The sequence below is a fragment of the Dendroctonus ponderosae genome, unplaced genomic scaffold (assembly GCF_020466585.1).
Source record: "Dendroctonus ponderosae isolate FM_Combo_2020 unplaced genomic scaffold, Dpon_F_20191213v2 Dpon_F_20191213_1, whole genome shotgun sequence".
In the NCBI taxonomy this organism is placed as follows: Eukaryota; Metazoa; Arthropoda; class Insecta; order Coleoptera; family Curculionidae; genus Dendroctonus; species Dendroctonus ponderosae.
The window spans coordinates 31877008-31896229 of NW_026017110.1; the positions used below are offsets into that span (position 1 = coordinate 31877008).

The following is a 19222-nucleotide window of genomic DNA, read 5'->3' on the forward strand; positions in this document are numbered from 1 at the left end:
GGGAGATCACTTCGCCCACTGCCTCATCGCCTTTGATAATGTCCACCGCAGTTGTGGACGAAACGTCAGGAAGAAATACCCATAGACCACGGCTTCAAAGCCCGGAAAACATTCCTAAATGTGACCATAAATGAATGTCACGTTTTTATCAGATAACTCAGATCGCTAAATGTGATTTAATCGGCCGTGAAAGCCTTCATAGTCTGATATTCATTTATGGTGTTTGCCTTCATGTTAAACAAATATATAAATAAGTTGTCTAATGGTAGTGTTAGACGAAAAGGTATAATTTAACAGTAAACAATATTTCTGAGCATTAGAATTTTGACTGGTCTCTGATATTCTATGATCAATGCAGATGCTAAATTAAGTCAAACTGTCAAAAATCTGTTGAGAAAACAAAAGAGTCAGAGTCATTCCGAAACACTCTTTGCAAAAACAGGATTTTTGTTATTTTCACCAAACAGCAAGACCTTAACATATGACACATCATGGTAATCAGAAAAAAAGCTGAATTAAAGCATGTAAAAATCCAAGATGACGCCCATAACTTTTTCGAATTTCGATTTTTTCCGGATATCTCTGGAAGTGGAGTAATTTTTTTAAAATTTTAACGAGCCTTTTAGTAAGCTCTAGACTGCGCAACTTTGCCCCAATTTAACCAATCTCGTATCTAGTATGGTTACCGAAATCCCCATGGTTAGCTCCAAAAACAAACTTAACTGATTATTAAGTTATACAAAATATTTCAAAAATGTTAACACATGTTTGTTGAGATCACATTCATATTTACAGCCAATTTCACTCGGGGCAATTAAAAAAACATTAGTAAGCATGATTAACAAAATAACTATAAATGTCTCACTCTCTAAATAATGTTCTCCAAATTTCTAAATGTCCTGTACAAGGTTTTGCTAAAGCTAAGCGAAAGAATAGTCAATTCGGGAACTTACGATTTTCGGTACCCAGAAAATTACTAATTCCGGTTGCTAATTTTCAATATATTTTGTTAAAAGTAACTAATGATAAAAACGGTTTTTGCCCTACAAGGAGCAACTAAACTTGTGACGCTTTTGCAAATAAATAATTGAAGTATCTGATCTCGGACAGTCGAACTTTCAACAAATGAAAAGCTTTCTTAGAAAGTATGACTTAGAGCCTTATCTTATTCTTATCTTATCTGTTCTTATCTGTAAACCGGACAACAACACAGATCAACACAGATCAAAGCCTTAGTAGTTGCAGTATTGGGTTAGTTAAAATATGCTTCTTTAAAATATCTAGGTAATTATTGATGTAATTGAAGTGAGTAGTCATATAAACAAATGCGGTAAAGACTTGTTTCACCTACAAGGCAACCAGCAGAAAATATAAGACATAGACACTAAAATCACCCTAACGTACCTACATACGTGTTATGTTTTTTAGATCCTTGTTGGAGATTCCATGAATTAAAGAAAACTGATTGGGTTCAGTTTTAAATGCTTGCATCATTGTTGATAGTGTTCATTTACTAATCTCATAAATTTTGACAGTGGCTCATTATGTTTATCTTAATTTCCAAAATACCAATTCCGCCTTTTCCAAGATACACAAACAAAAAGTAATTTGCCTCAGAATGCGTTTTCGTTATTTCGCGGTGTCGATTAGATTTTCTAAACCTATGTTTATCGAAGCCACCGATTTTTATCGAAGAGAAAAGCGAACTTTAAACACCTATAAAAGTCCTCTGTGAATTAAAAGTAACTGAACTGCTGAATCCTTGTGTAAACTTTCTTACTGCTTTTTACGTGGATATTGCCTCTACCGGTCTCCTTGTCGAATTGCGCATTAATAGGATTATGCTTAATTGAAAAAAGATATAGGAATTAACTCGCAGGAAATTTAGCATAAGGAATAGTATGAATTCTGCTAAAAACTTAACATCAAACTGGCACTTGAGTATACGAAATGAATTGCATTCAAAACTAGCTGATCATGACTTCAGTTTTAAATTTCTTTACAAAGTACATGGGTTGTCTTTGACATATCAGGAATACTGTTCACGGAATATTACTGTTTTCAGAAGAATGCATGTTTAGATGCCGATGATGTAAAATCTATTCGAAATGCCTTATATCATACGAATTTCGAGGTGACGTATCATTATAATCTTTATTAGAGCTTGGTGGTGATCGCATAAAAACAGCCTGAAATATTTTCTCAGGAACAGATTTTTCCTTCAGCGATCATATTTCGCCGCACACTTGTATTTCTAAATTGGCAAAATATATACTCCGAGATATATTGATATGAAGCTATATCGAATCACTTCGTATTGTTTTTCAGATATTTCATCTCATATTATATCAGCCCATCACAAACTTGTTAATTATTAATTTGAAAAGTAATTATTAACTTGATCAATTAATTTTAATCTCCTGACGTGTGAATGAATTTAGGAGTAATTTTCTAAAATGAAAATTACACACACACGGAGAATTATTAAACGGGGGTAAACCTCTTAAACGGGTACAAGAGATAATATTGCTATATTTAAACAGTTATTGACAAGTTAAAACTTCTTCAAAGCCTAATAGAAGAAGAATGGAGAGATCAAGAAATCGAAGAACAGGCAGGATTCCGTGCGAGCCGCTCACGTTTCGACCATAACTTCATTCTAACTCAACTAACTGAAAAAGGAGTAGACTTGGAACAAAGACGTACAATTTGATGACAATTGAGGAAAACAGGGTACACCTTGTTTGAAGCACGAAAATGGGTCTGTCTAACTGCTTAATCATATCCTCAAATTTGGCAACACCGTTAAACTTTTACTCATTACAAAAGCTACTTTTAACCGTACCTGTACAATAACAAGGTTTCGGATAGATTCATAATTCCATAAGGAAGCCAAATCGGAATTTTTTTCTGGAAAAGAAGTACTGGCATTATTTTCACATCTTTTGTACGCCGTATCATTCTTGACCAACAATTTCGGGACACCCTGTATATTTATGTGCGTTCGCGAAGGTATTACCGAGTTTTTTCAGTATAGCAAAGATTCTGAAAGTTGTCTGTACAAAAGAATAGTACTCCTTAAAAATTTTTTGACTAACAGTTCCACAATCAAAGATCTATAAGCTGCAGCACATTTAATAAAATAATTAGATATATTTAACAAAGCAGCTATTTAACTAAACTTTAATACAATATAACTTTCGCTCTAAAGCTTGGCTAAAGTATCGTGACTAGTGGATTTTTTGTAATTCCTGATAACCGATGTATGGTTAGATGACAAGTAATCGAAGTGGCTCTAAATTTGCACCAGGAATTAATTTATTTCGTTAAAGTATGAGCATTATAATTATACATGTATGGACGGATCTATGTATGAACGGTTGCGCGAGTATTGCATAGAATATCCTGTAAACAAATCTTTGGCTTTAAACAGCTTGAGCGGAAAGTTAGTTGGAATGGCTTCAGCAATAATTAGAAGTTCACATCATGGAGCAGTTAGAACTCTCTGCGACTTTGTCAGCGTTCACTCCGGTCTATTTGTTGGACAAGCTGAATAGTTAACTAACGCTTTCAGTCAAACTAGTTCTACTTAAATTCTTGTGCCAGTTTAAGGATCGGAACTCAGACATCGACTAGATAAGTTTTCGATGAAACCTCGGAAGTATCAGGAAAGGAATATTGATCCAAGCTTCGTTTTACTACTCAATATGGTACGTTAAAAGACTTACGTGATTATGAACCGAATATCATAACTTTATTTGAAAAGTTTCTTGTGCGAGATGTTTGCTGAAGTATCAGAATAGCGAAATTGTTACGTAACCCTATTGACAACATCAATATCATAATCAATCACGAACTGGAAATATACACACAACTTCCTCGAAAAAGACCAGTAATAATTTTGAACTTAAATAGTTTGCTTAGTTAATCTTGTAAAGCTGAAGCGACTACGCAGTCAAAGTGTACGGCAAGATAGCGCTTTAGCTTTAAAACTTTTACAAGTTTCTTAATAAGCTCTAGAACAGACGTTTGGCTCGTAGTGGATAAATTAAGATACAATACCTGTAACAAGTCATTTTCGCAAATTACACATCACATGCGATTCTCAAAGTTTTGCCACAGTTTTCGTTGATTTTGACATTTGGTAGGGCAGATGTGTTTCAACGAAAATTTAATCCTACTGTAGAAAACTGTGAATTTTATTAGTGAAGATAAAAGACGGTATGGTCACGTTTCTGAATTCTAAAAATCTACTGATTTCTTAATTAAAGTAGTATATTAAACAGGGCCCGTCTTTGGTAGCTTACACTAGAAGTACCTGCCATAACAAATTTCGCAGTTTTTTTTTACAAACTGCTTGTTGGGTATTTCGCCTCGAAAGTCTTTAAAAAAACCAGACTTTCTTCACGTCCTTTATTACAGATTCATAAATAGTGCTCTTATTTCGCAATAAGACGGAATTATTTATCAAAAAGTAATCAAGAACTATCACCTAGAGGGTATCCTGCGACACACTTAGGCTAACTAAAATCATCCAGAGAAGGTGTACATTTTCTGCATTTCTACTAAACTTTTTTTGCTGTAGTTTCAATGTCTTTAAGAAGTGCATCGTTGCTTTCTACAGCTTGAGTTCTGCTGCCTAACTTCCAATCCACACCTATTTCATATTTCACTAAATTTGTAATAATAATGTATAAATATACACAATAGCCATGTAGCTATAACTACTGTAATAATGTGATTGTTTGTAAAAGGTTCTTCATTCAGTGAAGTTCCATTTCGGTTTTTCGAAAACTGATGATCTACTTAGCCGACCATGTGTATAAGAGGATTCCCTTCCGTCTCAAAATAGCTACATAAACATTTTTAAGCCCATCTCTAACCAAGCGAATAAAGAGCGTCCCAAGAAGGTCTTTAAAAGTGTTCCTGTGCCGAAGCCGCTTCGCGTAAAGTGATAAATAGGGCGTTTAAAGAAAACTGGCAAACGGCGTTCATTCGAATTGCCAAGATCACTCGCTAGTACGGAAATTGAATCGGCTCTAGGCATTTGGTTGCTAATGGCGCTTATTTTTCATTAACTCCAAAATAAAATCCGTTCAAGTTTTTCGGCCTTTTTTCCATTGTCATATACAATTTTCACACAAGGGCGTTTTAGAGGCGTGAAACGTTTACAAATCGATGGAAACGGTTTTTATATAAAATGTGCTATTTCACCATTTAAAATGATACTGGCAGTGTCTTGAACGAAGAAAATAATTGTTAATTGGAAGTTAAACTTTTAGAAGTCTTTGGGAAATTGTTTAGCAGGTTTAAAATATAAAAATATGGCCCAACTTTCTTTTTTTTTTTTATTTCATTTCTTCTTCAGATTCATCTTTTGGAAATGTTGTAAATAATGAAATCAATAAGGAAAAGAAGGCAGGATGAAAATATAGACTGGATATAATCAGATTGCCTCAAATTGGGTCACAACTTTTAACAAATTTAAACATTTTGGTATCAAAATTATAACATTTACACAAAAGAAGAAAATAAGTGAATCCATTATGCCCGAGAAAAGCTCCTCATCGTTCTCTTTCAGTAGTAAAGTGAAAATATGAGCTATGGCTGATTAAGAAAGACAATGAAACACAAGAAAAAATCATGCTTTTGCCTTCAGAATGATCATAAATACGGCGAATTAGTTTATTTTAGTAGAATTGACCGAAATTTTGTCAAAAGGCGCATTTCAAACCGACTAGCAAGAGACAAAATAAGTACACGACAATTATTTGCAGATTAGTATAATATAAGAGTTAAAACGTTATTGTATCTAAATTTTACACTGGTAAAAAATAGCAATTTGTCATATTTAATTTAAAATCTTCCTACGCTACTTAACTATAGGTCCATCAAGGAAATTTAAATTTTCAGATGAAAGAATCACTGGAAACATTTCTAGGAGATATATTTCTATTGTCCTGTTGCTTTCTATTTCAATTTACCAACAATGTTTCCATTCGCAATCCAAAATATTTTTTTTTCATTAACGTTATGTGAATTCCTCTGCAGTTATGACTATATTACAATAGAAAAACGGGATAGCTTTGTTAATTGTTGTATAAAATCATGATTCCATTTAGTTTTATCCTGCCAACTTTAGAATTTAGTATTTATATCGCTGAAGTGAAAACTGCATTTCATATCTAAATTGTGAAACACCATCGCCAAAATTATTATGTTTTCCACTTGCCTTTTCTCTACACATCTCGGTTTTTAAATTTGCCTAACAAGCAACAGGTATTGATGCCATTTTAATGACAACAACGTGATTCGTAAGTGTGAATCTAATACCTTTTTGTCAAATTTGTTGTTTGCTTGTTTCGCAAATATTTTAAAATTTTAAATTTTTATAGTCTATTTGTGTAGCTAAAACAATTAGGCAGACCCTTCATACTCCAATAAAAATTCAATCGGCAAGTTGCGGTGATTATAAATCACGTGCACTATGCGCAAATGTTTTCTGGTGCGAGATATGTTTCTTTCACATTGTTTTTTCTGAATTTTTAGAAAACCTCCAGACAGCCCAATCAGAGGAATGACCCCAACTACGAATCACCCTATATATTTAATCCAACGAGAAAGTAAAACCTTCTCTAAATTGTTAGAGCCTATCTCTCTCCAGCCACTAAAGGTGTATTAAATTTCGAACAAAAGTATTTTGAGGATGAAAAGGGTTTTACTCCTGGTAGACGATGCACGGATAATTTATAGATTGTTCAGCAACTGACATAAAAACGAACAGCTAGAGGTGAGGATACACATATGATGAACAAGAATTTCATATAGGTTACCTGATCATATACCTCATAAAAGAACGATATTCAGATAATAGAGCAATTTGTCTATGCCTGTTTGTCCAAGATAATCCAGCATAATCCCGCAAAACTGGCAGATGTCGGCGTTTGTTACCCTACCGAAAAAAGCACATACAAGCAAGCAATGCAGCGACTATCGCACAATCAGTCTGATGAGCTACACACTGAAGATTTTCCTCAAAATTTTCCATAATAGAATACAGAAAAGACTTGAGGAAGAGATCGGAGCCACACAATTTGGGTTTCGCAGTGGGTGCGGAACTCGAGAAGCACTTGTTGCTTTTAATACCTCAGTTCAGAAGAGTTTAGATGTAAACCAGGATACATATGCATGTTTTATAGACTATTATAAAGCATTCTTTGTAAAAACAGCTTGTTACCCGGTTCAAATCAAAAAATGAGTTCGGAAAGGTTGCGTGATGTCGCCATTACAATTTAACATTTACTCGGAAGAGATTATGAAAAAAGCGCGAAGCGAAGAAGAGATAGGTATAAAAATAAACGACCTATATATAATATTAGGTATTCTTATCGGAGGCTGCTTGGAGTCTCGTGGATGAACAAAGTGACGGTCGTTGAAGTCATGCGGAGAATCGATAAAGAAGCGGAAGTGGTACTAACCATCAAACGACTAAAACTGGAGTAATTAGGCCACGTCAGGAGAGGGGAGAGTATCTGCTGCAGCTTATTATGCAGGGCGGAATCCAAGGAAAGAGAAGAGCCGGTCGCCGACGCATAATTTTTTTTCTGAGAAACCTGAGAGACTGGTATAGAAGCAGATTAATCCGGTTGTTTAAAACAGCGGATTCAAAGGTAAGGATTTTAATGATGATTGCCAAACTCCAAAACGGAGAAGGCACACCAAGAAGCAGAAGTTTGTCCAACCAATGCACTGAGACAAGAATCTATCTATCTATATCCTCTACTTTTTTATATGTACCTCGAGCGAGTCTATTGATGACGTAAGGATATACGAAAAATAGAAACCGTAAAAATTGACTATCTGTAATCTGTATCTAAATTTTACCCAAGTGGAGGCACGTGTCTTAATGTTTGATTTGCAAACTTTTGCTGCTCTAGCCGACTTCAAAATTTAGCTTAATAGCAAAATTCAAAGCGCATTTTGCGACGCAAATGTTTTGTAATGTTGTAAAGAAAGCCATTTGTGAATCGACCTGTTGATCTTATTCCCTATACTTGACTTAGTAGTAGATAAATAAAATGTGTATATTGTGGGTTTAAAGCGAAAAGTGACCAAGTCCAAAAGTGTCATATTTGTGTTTGTTGACAAAGTAATTTAAAAAACAGTATATTTTTCTTAAAAACTGACGAAGTCCCTCCAGGCCACTGAAATAGGTGCACTAAAAGATGTTTTTTGGCATTTCCAAAAGGATTCTGATTTCAGAGTTTTGGTTCGCTTTAAAAGGGTATTTACCAAAAATGTATATTTTAGACTTGATCAGATTTCCCTTTAAGCCCACGATGTTTCAGTAACTGTAGTCTATCCTCTACAGTTAATAGATGCAATCGGCCACTACTCATAATACAGACTGCCTTTTGTTTATTTTTGTGGTCTCATGGATTTAACATTCTTTTAACGTCTTTGGTACCTACTAAAACTTAGTCGAATTACCGTTTTTCAGTTCACCGCGTTGAACTTTTACGTTTCAACTTAAATTTAATATTAAAGTAGTACATATGTACTTACTATAAAAGAAAGCGATTGGTAAAGAAAAAAGCAAAAAATGTGAGTCAGTTGTTTATTGAAAAGTTCAGACAAATTAAATATTATATCAGATAATATACAGTGCGCGACATTTGATTACTCTCACCTTATGATTTAGACTAATTTTAACTAGTGCGGCAAATTTTCATTAGTAACCTACATCAAACACTAGATTAAAGATTTAAAAAATATTTATTTAATAATTTGTTTTACACTTTCGTATTCTGCAATTGATTTCTGTTTGTAAAGTAAATATTGTAATTTTTAGTGCGACACTTGATTACTCGCATATTTTCGAATTAACCTAGAACACAACATTTAAACCTAATACTTATTTTAATATTTGGTATACCCTCCCTGCTTCTCAATGACTGCTAACATTCGATGAGGCAATGAATTGAATACAGTTTCTATTAGATTCACTGGAACTTCCACTCAGGCGGCTCTAACAGCGGCAATTAATTCTCCTCTATTATTAAACTGTCTTCATTTAGTATAAATGCGTTTGAACAACCAACCCAATAAGTTTTCTATGAGATTTAAGTCTGGGGAAATAGCAGGCCAGTCCAGAACTGAAATATTATTAGCAGTCAACCAGGTTTGGATTATTTGGGCGGTGTGAATTGGCGCATTGTCTTGTTGCAATATCCATTCTTAATCCGGAAATAAATCTGTTATGTTAGGAATTTGCCGTTGTAGTAGCTCCAAATGCTTTTGAGCAGTTCCGACCTTCTAGAAAATCGATGCCAACTTTGCCTTGACTTGAAATTGCTGCTCCAATCACTACTGAACTTGCCCGACTGTGACGGCGAGCCAAAAATTGCTCTTCCATCCTTACGTCATGAAAGTAATATTGGAAACCATCAGGTCTATCCAGGTTGAACCTTTTTTGATCCGTGAAAACGACATTTTTCCATTCCTCTGTCCAGTTACGGTGAATGCGTGAAAACTCTAAACGTTCTTGTCGATGACGTGCAAGCAGCAAAGGCTTCTTGCGTGGTTTTCTTCTTTTTAAGTTTGGACATTTCTTTATTACGCTTTGGATAGTGCGTATGGACGCATTACTTCCACTGCGATCCCCTATTTCTCTAGCTGTTGGCGATATTGGATGCAAGTCGAAAAATTAGGCGACGTTCCCTTAGTGTTGTTGCAGTTGAAGTGCGTCCTTGTCGATTGTTTCCATAGTTTTCGCTGTCTTTTAAATAAGCATTGATTACCCACGAGCTGCGCCCGATTTGTCTTGCAATTTATCGTTTTGAATAAATCTCCTCTCAATAAGCTTGAATTCGCCCTCTTTCTAATAAAAAGAAAAAGTTTTACCGCGTCCCATATCAATACCAATCACTTTTAGAACACTCAAATATACTCAAATTACTATTAGACAATTGTAAATCCGTTGTCAAGTGACATGATTTTGTTTCGTCTACTTGCCTAGCGAAATACGATTCTAAAAAATGAATGAGAGTAATCAAGTGTCGCACTATCAATTATTATAGTTGCTTCTAACAATTTCTCCATTGTGAAGAACGAGTGAATTAAACAAATTGTTGGACGAATACTATTAAAACATTGTATTCAATGATACATGTGGGTTCCTTATCAAAATTTTGGCTATTAACAAAAATGAGTTCAAATCTGTTGGTGAGAGTAATCAAGTGTCGCGGACTATATGTTATATGTAGTAATTTATATAAGATCTCCCATCGCCAGTTCATAACCAAAGCTAACTCGCTTCCATACCACGTGCCAATAGATAACTTTTCTACATTATCAAACCGTGACTTAGAGGATGAAATTCTAATAAAATATCTCGCTCGATGCACTATATAAGTTGCCACGAGTCAATATTTTCTCTATTATACTTGTTTGCTAAAGCTCCGTCAGGGTAAAAATTTAAGTTTCGCCTTTTTTAACTATTTATGTATCGAACTTGATAAATTATGTTTGGAGAAGTTTAACACATTTTTTTGGGAAACCCGATGAAAAATTGAAACCTTATTACGCAGTTCGCGATAGGAACAGGATCGAAGTTTCCAAGGCAGTTTAAATAAATTTGAATTATTAAATTCATAGAGAGTTTTCAACTTTTCACTCCAAAAGTTTTTGACAAACTGGGCGTTTATGTTGCGTTTCCAGTGTCACGTGACATTTGAATTCCAATTTCAAATGTAAGACAAGAATTGGGCCTGTTTATAGCGATAATGAAGTGGAAGAAATTTGCTACATGTTTACTAAAAATATCTAGTTATTTGCATTGCATTAGTTTGCAGATAAAAATAGATTGAAGCAGGCATTTCCCTATAGTTATTTAATTTTGTAAATGGTTCCGTTATTAAATCTGCTTTTTCTTTTATGTGCCCTATCTGGTATCCCTGATATAATCCCAGCCTGTCTTATGGCAGTTTAGTTTTCAATATTTCAAAACAAGGACTGCTGCTTAATTCCCACACTTGGAGCCGTTCAAACTTGCCTTTGAGTTTATGTTGCGGATTGAAAAGAACGACATTGGTCACTCTTCGATAAATTATTTTTAAGATACGAAGCTATTGTGCATTTTATGCTCGCTAAGAGTTGCGTTTTGAAGTTTGCTATTCTTATAACACCCTTATTTGTAACACGTTATGTACACGGAGAACAAAGAATTGTCGGTGCAGTAATATTTGGAGCATTTATAAGCCTCCACCAGGCTCATTATCCTGACGTTCAGAATAAACAACTGGCTTTGAACAGGAAGACCGACCACACATGACACTCAAATATGCGTAAGTTGCAGTGGTCACTGCAGAGCAACGTTCCTGTTTTATTAAAAGTTGATCGTTCAGTTGCGAGTGGCCATTTTATCTTACAAATAGGATTTACATCCTCTGTAATAAAGCTTGCAAGATATTTCAATTTATTGAAGGTGGCCTAAAAAAGATAAATGTGGTCTATTGTGTGATAAGCTGCACAGCCTTTTTGGGAATGCCGTATATTGCTGCATGTTCGCTCTCCATGCATCTCTCCTTCGCTTTCTTAGCTTTCTTCTTCTTCTTGTTGTTGTTGAGCCTTCTTCCATCTGTTTCTGGACATAGGCTTGTGGACATAGGCTTTCTCCGTGTCTCTTCCACTTCTGTCGGTCTTGTGCTATCCGGAATCAGCTGCGACCTACTTCTTCCTTGGTATCATTTATCCAGCGCCTTGGTGGCCTGGCTACTTCTCGTTGTTTCTCTGAGTCGCTAAATTACAAGCCTGATGGTCCATTTTTCACTGTTCTGGCTTACAACATGCATTACCCAGATCCACTGTAACTCGTCTACTCGTGATATTACATAGGTGACCCTGGTAAGTCTAATTTCTTATTATTATCGGTTGTGTATTTTGAATTTGTTGTGTCCGTTCTTTGTCTGTGTCAGTATCTGTTCCATGGCGGCTTGAATGTAGTGAGTTGAAGTTTCAAGTGTAATTGTTTCAACTTGCTTGAAATTACGCTCGAAACGCAGAACATCAAGAGTAGAAGTAAGTAAGATCTTATAGTTAAGACCGTCTTTGTGACGTTGCTTCCTGTTGTGTGTTGCAATGCATTTCAAAGATAGAGATAAATCAAACCGAATATACCTAACTGGATCACCAAATATGGATGTTGATTCTCTTCTTTTGCTAAACATAAATATCGAGCGTTCTAAGTTGAAAAAGGATTCTCACGCACCGTCTACAGATATACAATTAATATTTCCTATTTGGACCCCAGAGAATCTTGCCCCTTATACATTTCAGGCTGCCCGATATTCAGGTGTCATTTCATTTCTATTTCTGCTGTGATCAGCATGGCTTGCTGTTGCCTTCCGTGCTTTAGTTTTGCTGATGCTGTTTGAAACCACCCACTGTAGGTTGGACGTTAATGTCGTCATTTACTATACAGGGTGGTTCATTTTAAAAATATCTTATATGATACAGAGCGTCTCCGAAAAACGAGGCAAGATCGAAGTGTATTTTTTTAAATAGAACTACCCATTTCTCATTAACTCATGGAATGCACCTTGAAACTCTGCATCAATGAAGAAAAGTGCAACGTTTTATAAAATTCATTGAATTTCATAGCAAAAAATGTAATAAAGCTGCATAAAATGCACGTCTATAAAAATAAAAATATAAAATTATACCTACAGTGCTATTTTAAAATACATGTTCAAGATGACTTCCGTTAACAGTCAAGCAACTATTGATATCTACGTTTTTGAAATGAATCTCTAACGCAGTGCAAAACAGTATTACTAATACTTCGAAAACAATTGTGATTCCTTCCTTGATGTCATCTTTTGTAGTTGGAGTTATTTTCTAAATTTCGTTTTTGACGTATACCCATAAAAATAAATCCATCTTTGTCATATCGGGTGAACAAGGTGGTCACTGAACAGGCCCACCTCTGCCTATCCACCTCTCAGGAAATGAATTATTTAGGTACTCATGAATCTGAGCTGTATGGTGAACTGAGCTGTATGGCTCCATCATGTAAATACCACATTCTTTCCATGAATAATTAGCCAAATGATCAATTAAACGTGGCAATTCAAATTTTGACATTTATTTATTGACTTTCAAAGCCAGCTTATAAAATGTAGCAACTTCTTGAACTTTTTAAATAAAACAAATTATAATTTGAAAACGGTTGATTTCACCGCTAGTAAAGTGTAAATGCAATTTTGTAACTTTATAAATTGTCTATCTAATGACGAATTAATATACAGGTACTTCCATTTAAAAAACGCAAGTTATATTGTGTTAAAAAGGTTTAGATTGAAGTCCACATTGTTAACACCCTGTACAATGTATTGATATTTCCGTTTAATAGAATTCTTAACGAATATGTGGTGATTGGAAAGGCGTATTTTTTTGTATCTCCAACTGCTTTTTTTGCTTCTACGATTAATTTTTAGATACCATGTTTTCAAGCAAAATTTTACTAAAATGGCGATTATCTGCCAACGTCACAAGTAAGAAAAAACAATTTTTCGGTGCATATGTAGCGCTTCAAGCGTCATCGGAAATGGACTCTATCGCACTAATAAACCACCCTGTATGTAATAAGTTCTACATTGAGCATTAGCTTATTGGAATCAGCTTAGTGCAAAACTTGATGTACCGTGATTTTACATGATGAACGTAATTCTTCATTCAATATATTTCTCGCAAAATCCCACTTCATCCCTATTCATTCTAATTAAACAAGACTTCCTATTACTATGGTAAAATTAACATGCTTTCTTGACTGACAAAAGAATACAACTTAAAATAATACAATTCAGGAAAGTGTTCAATTATATTTACTTTAGGAGAAATAGTGTCGTGTGGACACCTTATTCAGAATTATACCCATATCAAACCGACTACTTCCATATAGATGCATAACCATTTTGCCAGTTAATATTATATGATACACTGTCGACCAGTCAGACGGAGGAGGGATAAATATTACGAAAAAGCGTAATGAACAGATGTGCTGACAAACACCTGCTTTAAAATGTTATTCCTAATTATAACAGGCAAAATTGAAAGTTCTGCCATCCCCGTTGAGATGACAAGAACAAACCATTTACCGTTTTTAAGGTTTATTCGAAAATGCATTATCCGAGACCTAACCGGATGTCCTAAATTTATCAAATATAATGAGGATTTTTAGTAAATTAATTAAAACTTGAAAATGTTCTTGTCTACAGCAACAAAGGTACGGATGATTTCTGTTAACGCGCCAGCATTGGAGAAGAAAGATAGACGCTTACAATAATTACATTTGTACTTTTGTCTCTTAAAAGTTGAATTAATTATAACTCCCAAAAACGGCGTCTGCTAACGAAACGAAAATGCAGCAATAAATTTGCCATATTAAGTGAGACTGTTAGGTAGTCAAACATTGTCTCACTCTAATTTAAATATAAATAGGTACATAAATCATTTACGGTGCTCAATTTTTTTTCTACTGTACGCACGCACCAAGTAGAGCCCACTAGCCACACTAGAATAATAGACTGAGAAAATTAAATTCTGTCTTGGTTTATGTGCAGAAAAGTCTAATTTATTTGGACGCGCAAGCAAAATTAAATGATTGTCCTTTCAAATGAAAGAGGAAAATAAGAAAGTCCAGACTCCTATCAATAAATCTACGTAATATTAATTAAACATGTATACACATACAGAGTGATTTAAAATTGGCGTCATTCCTCTGGAGGGTGTCTTGGAAATACAGAAAAAATAGGAAAAAAAATGAAATGTTATTAAAAACTCAGATGTTTGCAAAAAACACGATCAGAAGGATGGCAACAATGTTTTTCAAGGTAATCTGCATAATTAACATTACGTAAATACCTGTTCCTTCGTAATTATTAAAAACTCCACTAACCATGAATAAACATGAAGCAAAGAAAATAAAAGACACGGAGACAATGCGTTGAGGTTAGGATAACGGTGTTACCTTGCGGTCAGTGGCGCGACAAAGCAGCTCCCCGAGTGCTGCCATCTTTTTGGGGAAAATGGTTTTGGCCTAAATAGGCCACAACTGTCATCCAAAACCACATGTTAAAGGTTATGTATCAGTGATCAATATTATTGATCAAATAAAATACAATTCTGTTGTAAAAACACAAGAAGTGTTCTCAAGAGCAAGAAGTCCTGCCCGTTTCACTCCAAAGATCTTTCTGTCCCAATCACTTTGAGTCTGGAATCATATTTTGAGCAGCTTCTCGTGTTCGGTTAATTAATTGCTGCTCAATTCGAACCTGTATTCGCAAGATGAGAGATTTAAGGTGTTCTAGTGTCTTGTGCATATTACATACAAGGTAGGAACGTAGGCCCTTCCTCCGCGGAGTTATCGGGACAATTAAGTATCAGGTGTTTGAGAAGGTGCAGTTGTTGTGCATTGCTTCAAGTACTCCTGGGATGCTCAGCTGCAATAATCTCCAATAACTCTTCCTCTAGATCTGGAAACCGAGCACCTTTAGATTGTCCAGTATCCGCGTCTATTTCGCGCCACTCGTCTAGTGAGTAGCCTTTTGTTGGTGTAAGTGATCACAGCTTCTGCAATGTTACTGTGGCATTTTCCCATAACTAATCGCATATTCGCAAATTCGCTGTTGGTTTACATTTTGTGCAAGGAGCTTCAAAATAAGCCACAGTTTGATAAATGCTTGTTATTATTGACAAAGATTGGCTACCTGTAACTATCTGTTAATGACAAAAAAACATCATTGCCGCTTTGACTTTTCATCAAAAAATTGCAGCAGAGTACTTTTTTAATATCAAAAATTTTTGTAATTTGACGAAAAGATTGTAATTTTTCCTTTCAAATACCTAAGTATTCCAATAGGATAACAATCAAACGTGGGACGTTAACAAAGTTGAAATTGGGCCCCTATATACCCTTGAAAGGAATGACGCCAATTTTGAATCACCTTGTAAATTGAGCAATTTAATAATCTAATGTCATCAAAAGTTGTAGTCACCCTTTCCACAATTTTGTTCCGTTACCATAAGTACTATTTAAAAGTTTAAAAGCTCTCATTATTGATACAGAGGGACGATGTATATTTTATTAGAAACAGTTTGTAATTCGTGTTAAACTCGCATCAATTAGGATGCTGAGCTGCAGAAACTTTAAACTCAATAAGTTTAAACCACTCTAGGCTCAACCTTATTACCATTAATTAGCATTGTTTTCTGTGCGAAAATAAGAAAATAGTTATTTGGCCTTACTTAGCAAAAATATAAAAAACTTAAAAAAAGCTTTTACAAGCAAACAGTAAAATTACCGAACTTAATTTTGAATTGCTCGCCAGGATATGGAAATGTTTATTTTCTACGTATATTTGCTTCTTCGCTTAGTTAGCTGCTTATTTGCTTGCTACAATGGTGTCATAGAGACTGAAATTGCACCGTCTATCAAATAGACATACCGCAATGTATTTTCAGGCATAAAAATGGTTTTTGCACTATTATTACCGCTTTACTTGCTTTCAATTTAAAGCAAGTAATTTTGAGTATTAAGCGTTGAGGTTTTCTTTGATAAAGGGTCCGTTGTCAGCTCTGCAAAGCTCTATCTTCATAAATTCAGGTTTGTAGCCGATAATTGAGTTAGTTTGACAATAATCTTACGTCGCATCTCCAATATTAGTTGCACGGAGTAACGCTTGCTTAACACTGCATTAAGTTTGATATACGGCGCAACTAATACAGAATTGATTATGGTAAGAGTCAGCTTCAAACGCAGCTTTCAGAGTCATCTAGAATGTTTAGTAGCGAGTCGTCAAATAATCACGATGTTGGTGCATAATTTTAGAGAAGGAAATTCTATGAAACGAGTGTGTTTCGACCACATTTAAGATTTTTTCCGTCAAAACTGCCAAAGAAATCTAATAAAAAATTGACTTCTTAACTGGATAAATGCTTATAAAATACAATTTTATCGAAACCAAACGAAAACGTGTGCACTTGGCAGTGCACCCGTTTTGGTTTGGTTCGTATGGTTTGTTATTATTATTATTAATGTTCGTGCTAATAGCATTATGCAACTTTTTTTGGCTTTCCCTCAAGACTTCTTGTGTGTCAGGATATAATAAATAACTAATACGCAATACCAAATACTTATTTTTTATATTACTTGGCGAAGTCATGTTTACTATGACTTTGCTGTTTATTTTCGTGCATATTATGTAGACCCATTTAATAATTTTATACCCACTTTCAGTGCTCTGTGAAAGTAAACTTTTTGGATTAAGTTTCAATCCCGAAGTTAAGTAATGGACTTTTTTCCAATACTCATAGCAAAATACGTCACGTTATAAGAAAAACCACTAAACTTTGGCAAAGCTCACAATTAGCAAGATCGTAGAATTTTCAGCGCATCCAATACTACTATCACTTACATTAAATTCGCAATCAATTAATAATAGATTGTGGACATGCATGTATATTATACAGGGTGATTCAAAAATGGTGCCATTCCTTTTAAGGGGTAATAGGGGCTCACTTGGACAGTACGAAAAAAATATTGGAATATTGAATATATTTTTTTTCGATAATTTCTGGAAGATATTAACAGTTCAAAATCGAATTTTAACTTTCTTATTAAGCATTATTTTGTAATTATTCCATGTTTAATTGGCAGGAGATTGAAAAACTTCAGCATTCAAAAAGAAAAATTACGATCTTTGCTTGAAATTACGAAACTTTTTAATATTAAAAGAGTTTCCTTCTACAATTTTTTGATGAATAGTCAAAGCGGCAATGATGTTTTTTGCCATCAACAGATATATACAGGTAGTTAGCCCTTGTCAATAATAACAATAATTTGTCAAACTGTGACCTACGATGACGCTCCTATCACGAATTTGCGGATATGCGATTAGTTGTGGGGAAATTCTACAGTAACATCGCAGAAGGTGTAGGAACTCACACATAGACAATAGATGTTCGGGCTGCAGACACAGAGGAACAAGTATTGGACATAATTGCAGCACAGCCTTTCGGGGGCACTCAAAGCACTGCACAAAAACCGACACTTTCCCAGGCACCAAATAAATACTGAAGAAGGGTTCCATTCCTACTACGTATTGTACCGTGGATGGCCGGGTATCAAACTCTTTCTTCAGCTTCCAACTTTTATTTAACTCGGTATCACTTTAAACGCGGAACAGGAACAAACTAACTTCAAAATTACCGTCAACTTCACAAACAATAACAATAACAGACGGAAAACTCGCTCTTCCGACTCGCGGGGTTTAACCTCTTCTGCGCCCGGTCGTTGCTGTCACTTCACTCATCTCCTCTCTGATTCTCGTCGACGTTTATATAGTTTCCTCCTGGTAACCCAGAAGGTTCTTGAAATCTCCAGCCCAGGTGCGAAATTTCCCGCTTGTCAGTGTCATATCTGACAGTAAATGGGACGCAAATGGGGCTCCCATTTACTGAAATACCATCAATTTCGAGCCCCCATTTCAAACGTGAGTACCCCATGCCATTTCCGTTACAGTAGGTAAGATAAACAGAGACCAAGGATACATTAAACCAACTGCTTACTGAATACCGGTACAAGTTGAGCAGGAGTTAATTAACCGAATACGAGAAGCTGCTCCAGCAGAGGGGATAAGAAGGTGACTGCACAGACACTAACTTGTTTTGAGTTAAACACTCAAATATATGTTTAATTGTAAATTGTAATTTGTAAACAAATTAATAATTCGAGGTTTTGATGGCAATAATTGACATTTCGAAAAAGTACGTTCGAGTATTCAACGATTTTTGTTGAATTTACCGTTTTTCCTTGTCTATTTTATTGTCACTTTCTGTATAATTCTATGGATACCGGAGTTTTTAATAATTACGAAGAAACATGTATTTACGGAATGTTAGTTAGGCAGATTATTTTGAAAAACATTGTTGTCGTGTTTCTAATATAGTCTTTTGCAAATTTCTCAGTTTTTAATAACAATTAATGTTTTACTATTTTTTCTGTGCCTACTCATAGAACACCGTCAGACAACACCTTCACAGGAATGACGCCAATTTTGAATCACTCTGCATATGTGTGTATGTTGTTTAGCGTGTTGAATTTGCTGATATTATTTTTAGTTCAAGCTATTTATCGATAGCGACTAATCCGAGTTTTGAAAAT

General features: G+C 35.0%; 1 protein-coding gene and 1 long non-coding RNA gene across 4 annotated transcripts in view; one reads left to right on the plus strand and one right to left on the minus strand.

The window, feature by feature from the left end:
* Positions 1–19222, minus strand: part of LOC109534691 (furin-like protease 2) — a 904557-nt gene that overhangs the window by 560812 nt on the left and 324523 nt on the right. The gene's annotated exons all lie outside the window — the stretch shown is intronic.
* LOC125505780 lies at positions 1218–10936 on the plus strand. Its single transcript, XR_007282403.1, has 2 exons — positions 1218–1284; positions 6550–10936. It is a non-coding gene; the product is annotated as an uncharacterized LOC125505780 (long non-coding RNA).